Source organism: Pleurodeles waltl, chromosome 6, assembly GCF_031143425.1.
Source record: "Pleurodeles waltl isolate 20211129_DDA chromosome 6, aPleWal1.hap1.20221129, whole genome shotgun sequence".
In the NCBI taxonomy this organism is placed as follows: domain Eukaryota; kingdom Metazoa; phylum Chordata; class Amphibia; order Caudata; family Salamandridae; genus Pleurodeles; species Pleurodeles waltl.
In genome coordinates, this window is record NC_090445.1 from 196,558,293 (window position 1) to 196,566,308 (window position 8,016).

Here is an 8,016-nt window from a genome sequence, read left to right on the forward strand (position 1 = left end):
ATGAGCACCAGAAAAATACTCTGCCTCAATGTGGGAAAGAGTTTGGAGATGGACATGACTGTGACATTCACAAACATTCCAAAAAACTATGGCATATGGAGGAGGAACCAAAGCTTCCCTTTGTATATTATTTGTACTGAACCTGGATACTTACTGGTGATCTTCATTACTCCGAGTCCTAGTCTTCCTCGTCAAAGTTCTTACCAGCTGAGTCCTGCCCGAGAAATCAGCAAAGCTTCCAATCATGCCTTTCCTGTGACAATGCTCACCCCCTACACAGGAATAAAATGCAAACTACCTCATAATGGTTTCCTGTTTCCAAGAATAAAAAAATTATCCTAGTCCCTGTGACAATACAACAGGTAAAGGGGGGATGTAAAATCTGGCCTGTGATGAGGAGCGCTATGACCTGGAATAATAAAGATTACCAGTAAGCAAGCGGGTCATTACCTCCTCGTCCATCTTTGGCATCCTTACCAGCAGTGCTTTAAATGGGCCGGTACTCTCCGGTACTGAGTACCGGCACTTTTTTATTTTGAGAGGGAGAGTACCGGCATATCTCAAGAAAAACGTAATACTTTTAATTGGAGAGTACCGGCACTTCTGGGAAACAAGCAGGTACTCTGGTACAGAGTACCTGCACTTCTATTTTTCCATTTAAAGCACTGCTTACCAGACAAGCTGTACCCTAGCTATCAGAATAGTCACAGGGTAAAGTAACATCCAACGAAGAAAGCAGACATCTGCCAAGTTCTTTTTCATGCCTCTTTATTTTATATTTTTTGTTTTTTGTAAAAGAATGAACACAAAAAATGTATGAGCCAACGGCACTTGGAACACAAGAGGCAAAATTTATAATGTTCACGCCCTTGCATATGATAGTGTAACCTGAAAGTGTAGGGAGTGGCCCAAGCGGCAACAATATGTATATATCCCCCCGAAAGGTTTCTTGAACAGCTTCCCCGGAAGTAGCAATACCTCTAGTTGAGCACCCCGGCTGTGCCCAGGTAAGCGAACGCCCTTCACCCCAAGTGGATCAATTTACTCAAGGTCGCTGAAGAATGACATTGTCCCTTAGTAAGTAACAAATAAGACATTTGTCTTGGGAAATGATGAAGACCTTTGGAAATAATTAGAAAGAGCCCTGTGCACATCTAACAGACATAGGGGGTCATTCTGACCCTGGCGGTAAAATCCGCCAGGGCCAACGACCGCGGGAGCACCGCCAACAGGCTGGCGGTGCTCCCTTGGGCATTCTGACCGCAGCGGTACAGCTGCGGTCAGAAACGGAAAACCGGCGGTGTACCGCCGGTTTCCCGCTGCCCTGGGGAATCCTCCAGATTCCGACCCCCATACCGCCATCCTGTTCCTGGCGGTTTTGGCCGCCAGGAACAGGATGACGGTATGGGGTGTCGTGGGGCCCCACAAAGATTTTCAGTGTCTGCCATGCAGACACTGAAAATCGCGACGGGTGCAACTGCACCCGTCGCACCCCTTCCACTCCGCCGGCTCCATTCGGAGCCGGCATCCTCATGGAAGGGTGTTTCCCGCCGGGCTGGCGGGCGGCCTTCTGGCGGTCGCCCGCCAGCCCAGCGGGAAACCCAGAATACCCGCGGCGGTCTTTTGACGGCGCAGCGGTATTCTGGCGGTTCCAGCCAGGCCGGCGGCTTCTGCCACCGGCCGGGGTCAGAATGACCCCCATAGATTTTCGAGAAGGAAAGAAAACCAAATCCTGGGTGCAGTGGAATACTGAGAGAACGTTTGGAAGAAAACTAACTTATGCTCTTAGCCTAGGAGAGTTCCCAAATCTCAGACAAGCTAACACAAATATTTGGCCACTAAAAACAACACTTTGACTGATATATTAGATCTAACAACTGTAACAAGAGAGACACTGAAGAATGCACAACTGGTTTCTGCAAAAAACTCCCAAGCAACCTAGAAGTTAATTCGTTTATGGGAAGGACATTAAATCCCCTACAGGACTTGATTGCCCACTGGCTTTTTAGAGTGGCAACAGTCAAGCCTAGTATCAACACATCACCTTACTCATTTGCACATTTATTTAGCAGAGACATTTGTCATGCAAAAGACACAATTTTATTGATATTTGCAATTTTGCTACTTTGAGGATACTCATGGAGTGAACTCACAGCCCTGCCTGAATACAACTCGCTGGCATCCAAAGTTACAATAGCACGCCTATATGAAATGGACAGCTCAGAGTTATATCACACAAAGGTCAATAATCCCACAAACCCCCTTCTACAATTGTGGGAAAGATTAATACAATAATTTGAGGATTTGGATCGTGCAGACTGGGCAGAAATTAAAACTGTGTCCGTCCAAAGAAGACTTATCCAACTGATGTACTTACACAAGGTATAATATTATAGCCCAAATAGGCTAAGAAAAATGAAGCAAGGTTTGGAACTCATTGTTTGAGATGTGAGTGGAGGGGGAGGGTAAAGCGTACCCTTATTAAAGTGAAAACCTGTACCCCAATGATCAGAAATGAAGACCAATATTCAAGGAACCCTGAAATTTCAAAATATCACTATTTACCTCAATTGGTTCCATTTCAAATTGGGTCACCCCTGTGGGAACATTGCAATACCCTCCGGCAGTGGCATCCTTCCTGTGAGTTTGTCAGTCCTGTGGTGGGACCGCAAAACTCATATTGAGGCCCTAAGTCTCAATGAGCATTTAAACCAGTAAAAGTCAGACAGCATCCCTAACAGCACAAAGGAAAGTAAAAAAATCTCTGGCTCACCCTCAAAAGCAAGGGATTTTTAACAAAGTGTTAGCATAGAAAATTAGCTAATTAGCTAAGATGCAGTTTCTACATGGTAGAATCAATATTTGACAAATCAGAAACTAGCTTCATTCATAGAATATGATTACTATCCTATTTTCTAAGTAAGCTTCATGCAGCCTCACCAACACACGGTCATAGTTCAATTAAAATGCAAGATTCAGAAGACAATGGACCATACAGGAGATCCAGTGTACTATCCCACAAGTGAGGCACATTGGAAGAGACCTTCAAAACATACAGTAATATGTCATATCAGTATTTGAATAGAAGAAGCTCATTCACGTTGCATGCACAAAATGGAAAAGCACAAAGGGCCTGATTACCATCTTGGCAGATGGAACACTTAGTCGCAAATGTGATGAATATTCTGTGCACTGTATTACGATCTCCATAGGATATAATGGGATTATAACACCGCAGAGGGGATAGCCATCATGTTTGTGATGGAGTATCCCCATCTGCTAAGATTGTAATCAAGCCTTAAGGGTCATATTTATCAATGTTTTTGTCACCCTTGCGCGCGCGAGGTAACGCAAGGGTGATGCAAAACATTGGTGAAATTTACGAAGCAACGCAAGGCCACCTTGCCCTGGGTGGCTTGGTGAATCTGGAGTAATGCAAGGCAGTGCAAGTCGCTGCCTTGAGTTCCTCTGCCCCACGGAAGCATTCCATGGATGGAAAGTGGGTCTTCACACGCATCCACCCATGGATTTTGGCACATTCCCAGATTTACCACGAGTGGTAAACCTGGGAATGTATCCAAATGCTACTCCTTCCCAGGGGTGGCGTATCAAGGAGAGATATCCTTATTTCTTCTCATCGTTTCCTGTTTCTACGCTTGGTGTGTTCCTCATTACATGGAGAAAGAGGAAGAGGTCTCAATGCAGGCCCCTTATGCCGTGGTACAAGGGTGCCTGCGTTCGAGCTAGGCAGCCAAAAGTGCACCAGCGCAAGGAGAGAGCAGGAATGAACCGTATCTTGATAGATATGGCACATTCCTTCCCTTTACCTTTCACACAGCGCAGCAAGGTGTCTCATGCATTGCGTTTTGTGAAAAAATTATATATAGCCCTAAATTATATTTATTTCCTGTTTGGTAAAACCCGTGAGGAGAAAAAAGAGTCAAGAGAGACAAAAATTCCAGCGGAAGGGTAGATGAAGGAGCAATGACACAGAGTGGTAGAAGTCACATCCATTGAACTAATATAGCTGTTTTAATTAAAATGAGACCTAAGTACAACCCATTAAAACACACTTTTGAGAAACTCGTTTCAAGTACAAACATATTAGTTTATCATTTACGACTAAAATTGACCATTAAAATCATCAATGCGCAATACATTTTTCTAAATCAAACATAGCACCATCACCTTTTACTACACAATATGGGACTGTCGGTCATAGAGCAAAGCTGGTCCTTCGTACATGACACGCTGTACAAGGTTGTAGGCAGGCCGGTTACTTCCGACCTCAAAAGACGATTCTGAGCCTTATTAGTGAGTAAGAAAGTCGATGGACCACCAGATTATTAGTAGCAACTGGCTTCTTAGTTACTAAAAGGCAATGTAGTTGTTCCAGATGACTTTGTTCTGAAGTAAGTTTTCTAGTAATTGCTGCAAGTTGCTTTGTTACAATAAATCAATAAAAACAGTTGTAAAAAAAAGAATGTCACCTAGAAAGGAAGGATAAGACTAAGTGGATCATAAAAACAGGTCTGCAAAGTGTACGTTCAACACCAAGATTAAAGGTTTCCCAGTGTCTAGAAAAAGGCTTTAATGTCTGTGGCCTTTAGGACTATTGGATGCATGAGGCTCCGTCAGACGAAAAGCACCTGGTTTCTGGAACTAGTCTTTCAAGAACCAACCCCCAGACAAAAAAAGTTTGAGAGATGGCAGAGAAAGAACCTGAGATAGTAAAGGGGATAGAGAGACGGGGAATATCCAGGGAGGATGACATATACTAATGACATCTGGTGCATTATGGTTGCACTAACAATATCCTGGCCTTCTTATCATGAACCTTCCCCAAAACAGAAAGGATGGCATACAGCAAGGTTTTTAGGCCAATCAATTGACAGGACATCTGTTCCCAAATTGTTCGAGGAAGAAATCAAAGATTAAAAGCTTGGCAGAAGAGTGATGGTCTCTGAGTCAATCAGATCTATCTATGATTAACCAAACGTGAACACAATCTCCTGAAACCACTATTGGGCATACCCTCATTGTCACCAAGGTAGAAAACACGCTGCTCAGGTATTCGACGGGTCCATTCTCTTTCCCTGGAAGATAGATTGTTGTAAAAGTGATTTTTCTCTGCCCAGTGGACGATCTCGTAAGCCAGGATGGCTAAAAACATGTTCTGAGGACTGTTGACAATGTTCTTTAAGAGCAGGCTTCTTAATTGACTGTTCATCGTTTGCTCTGACACATACCACCTGACCCGAATGAACTCTCTGAAGTTTCAAAATGCTTGCGGAAAGGCTGCAAATGTTTTCCAAATGGAAGATATCAGGGTCCCCCTCCACCAGTGACCATGGTTTACAAGCATTGGAGTTCACAACAATTGCCCTTCAACCCTTGTTGCTGGAATTTGTTGTCAGGATGATTTGGGAGAGGCAAGTTCCCTGGAACCACCAGTAAAAGGCTTGACAGATGCTGGATGTCACAGGAAGTATTTCTTGTAGTTCATTAAGTATGGGCTCCAGTATGTCAGAAGATGCTGCATTAGAGACTGCAGATGGCACTCGATACCATGAAACTACTAACAGGATATAAGCCATTTCCCCCATGCCCACAGCCCCCTCTGGCTGTCACATACTTCTTTCCCTGCAACAACGTCAGCAATAAGTTACATTTTTCTTTTCTTGACTGAGTGAGAAAAAACGTGTCCCAGGTTTGTCCAGAACACCACTCCAATAAAGTGAAGATTCTGAGATGGAGCAAGGTGTGATTTTTTCAGGTGGATTATCGATCCAAAGGTCTGGACGATCTGGCATACTTCCTGAACATCCTTGAATCCCTTAGAAAGAGTAGGTGCAGAAGGGAGCCAACTATTGAAGTAAGGAGAACGTTTCATGATGGGACTGTAAATTGATAGCAGTGAACCAAGAAACAGGGATCTTTAAGATATCTGCCAGGAAGGCAATAAACAAATAAGGGTCAGATTTATACTTTCTGTCGCAAACAGTGGGTCACACCAAGCATTAGGGGACCTGTGGACCCAATTCCATGGCTAAATGCCATGTAATGGGCCCACAAGTGCTCACCCCAAGCCCCAGGAACACCTCCACCCCCACCAGAGGGACACTGGAGGATGGGGGACCCCTTCCCAGTTAAGTAGGGTAAGTATTTTTTTTTTTTTTTTTTTTGCCATCAAGGGCACTAACTTTGGGCCCCCTGCATGACACTTGCCCACTGCGCTGGCTGTTGGTTTGGTGGGCATGACCCCTGTCTTTCCGAAGACAAGAGTCATGTTTTTGGTGGTTGTATGCCAGGAAATGGTGCTAGTCTGGTTAGCGGCATTTTTTTGCCTCTAACCAAGCTACTGTCATTTTTTGACACACAACCCCATCCTTCCCTACCCCCACCACCACCGGGCTAGCGTCTTTTTGTAAGACGCTAGCCAAAGTTAATCGCCGGGTTGAGCCATTCCTTTAATATGGCATCTGGCTGGCACTGTGGAATGGCACAAGCCGGCGCTATGCTTTTTGCCGCAAAACTACGTTTGCGCAGTTTTGCAGCAAAAAGTATAAATCTGGCCCTAAGTGTCTTTTAGGTTCAGCCATTCACTTGTTAGATTAAAGGAAAGATGGATTGAAGTTACCATTTTGAATGGCACATAAGTGTGAAAAATTGTGTTGTAGGTTGAATGAGATGTGAACTCTGGTCAAGCAGCAACCACAATTCTTGTCCAGGTAAAGCACAAGCTAACCCCAAATTAACCTGTGCTCACCATCTGGTATCTTCGCACAGAGCAGTCAGGCTTAACTTGATGTCAATGTGTAAAGTATTTGAAAAAAGTAACACAGTGAACACCACACAAGAAGGGTCACACAGCAGGTTAGAAAAATAAAACTTAATTTAATAAATAAAACAAGACCAAAATGACAATAATCCAATAAATAGAAATTGAGTTATTAATTTTTAGAGAATAAACTGTAAAAAATAGCACCTAGAAGCGAGAAGGGCCAACTGGGTATATCTGGTCGCACTGGACTGCGACAAAATTAAAAGTTCTGGCTGACTGCGATGGAGCACGGGCCAGCTACAGGGGCCCAGTTGGGCCTGCTGAACCAAAGTACCTTAAATCCAGGTTGCAGAGAAATGCGTCGTGCCCGAACAATGCAGTAGAATGGATGCTTTGATGTTCTCCTTTCAACAGCCGCGATGTGTCAGTTCCAAGATGTGACTAGACTGTGGTACAAGTTCCCGATGCATCAACGTCAAGGACCCAATTGCTAGGGCTTGCAATGCGAAGGCCAGTGTTGAGGATGTGTTGGGCAGTCAAGGCAATTCATTGGTTCCGATGAGCGCAGAGGCTGCGAGCTGCCATACAGAGTTTTGTCGCCATCGTCAAGGCTGCTGTCAACGAGGATGTGAGGACCTTGCAACGCGAAAATTGCTGCAATGTCAGTTCTGAAGGCGATGAAATGGTTTTGAGATGCAAGGTACAGTGGCAATGCAAGTGTGGTTGCCACAGATCCGACCATACAGTAGAGGTAATGCGTCCATTTTTCCATGCAACAGCAGCAATGTGGCAATTCTGTTCCCACAGCAGAGGATGCGTTGGTTCCACTGGAGAATATATCTTAAGCCCACTTCCCAAGGTCCAGGAATGGGGCGGTACCACATGGCAGGACAGCCTCACAGATGGCAGAGTTTAGGTGCAGAATAAGGTGGTTGGAAGTCTGTTATGTCCCTGAGACATCACATCAGGAGGCCAGCCAACTAGCGCTTGGAGTCATTCTGGATTCAGGGTTGAAGTGATTCATGTCCAGTCCTTCTCACTCTAAGGCAAGAGGGCAGCAGGCACAGGTCAGCACAGCAAAGCAGGAGATCAGAAAACAGCAGTCCAGCAGGCCTTCAGCAGCACAGTAGTCCTTCTTCCTGGTATCCAAAGGTCCAGAATTGTACTGAATTGGTGGTGTCAAGGGTCCAGATCTTATAGCCAGTGGTGCCTTTGGTGTGGGGAGACTTTAA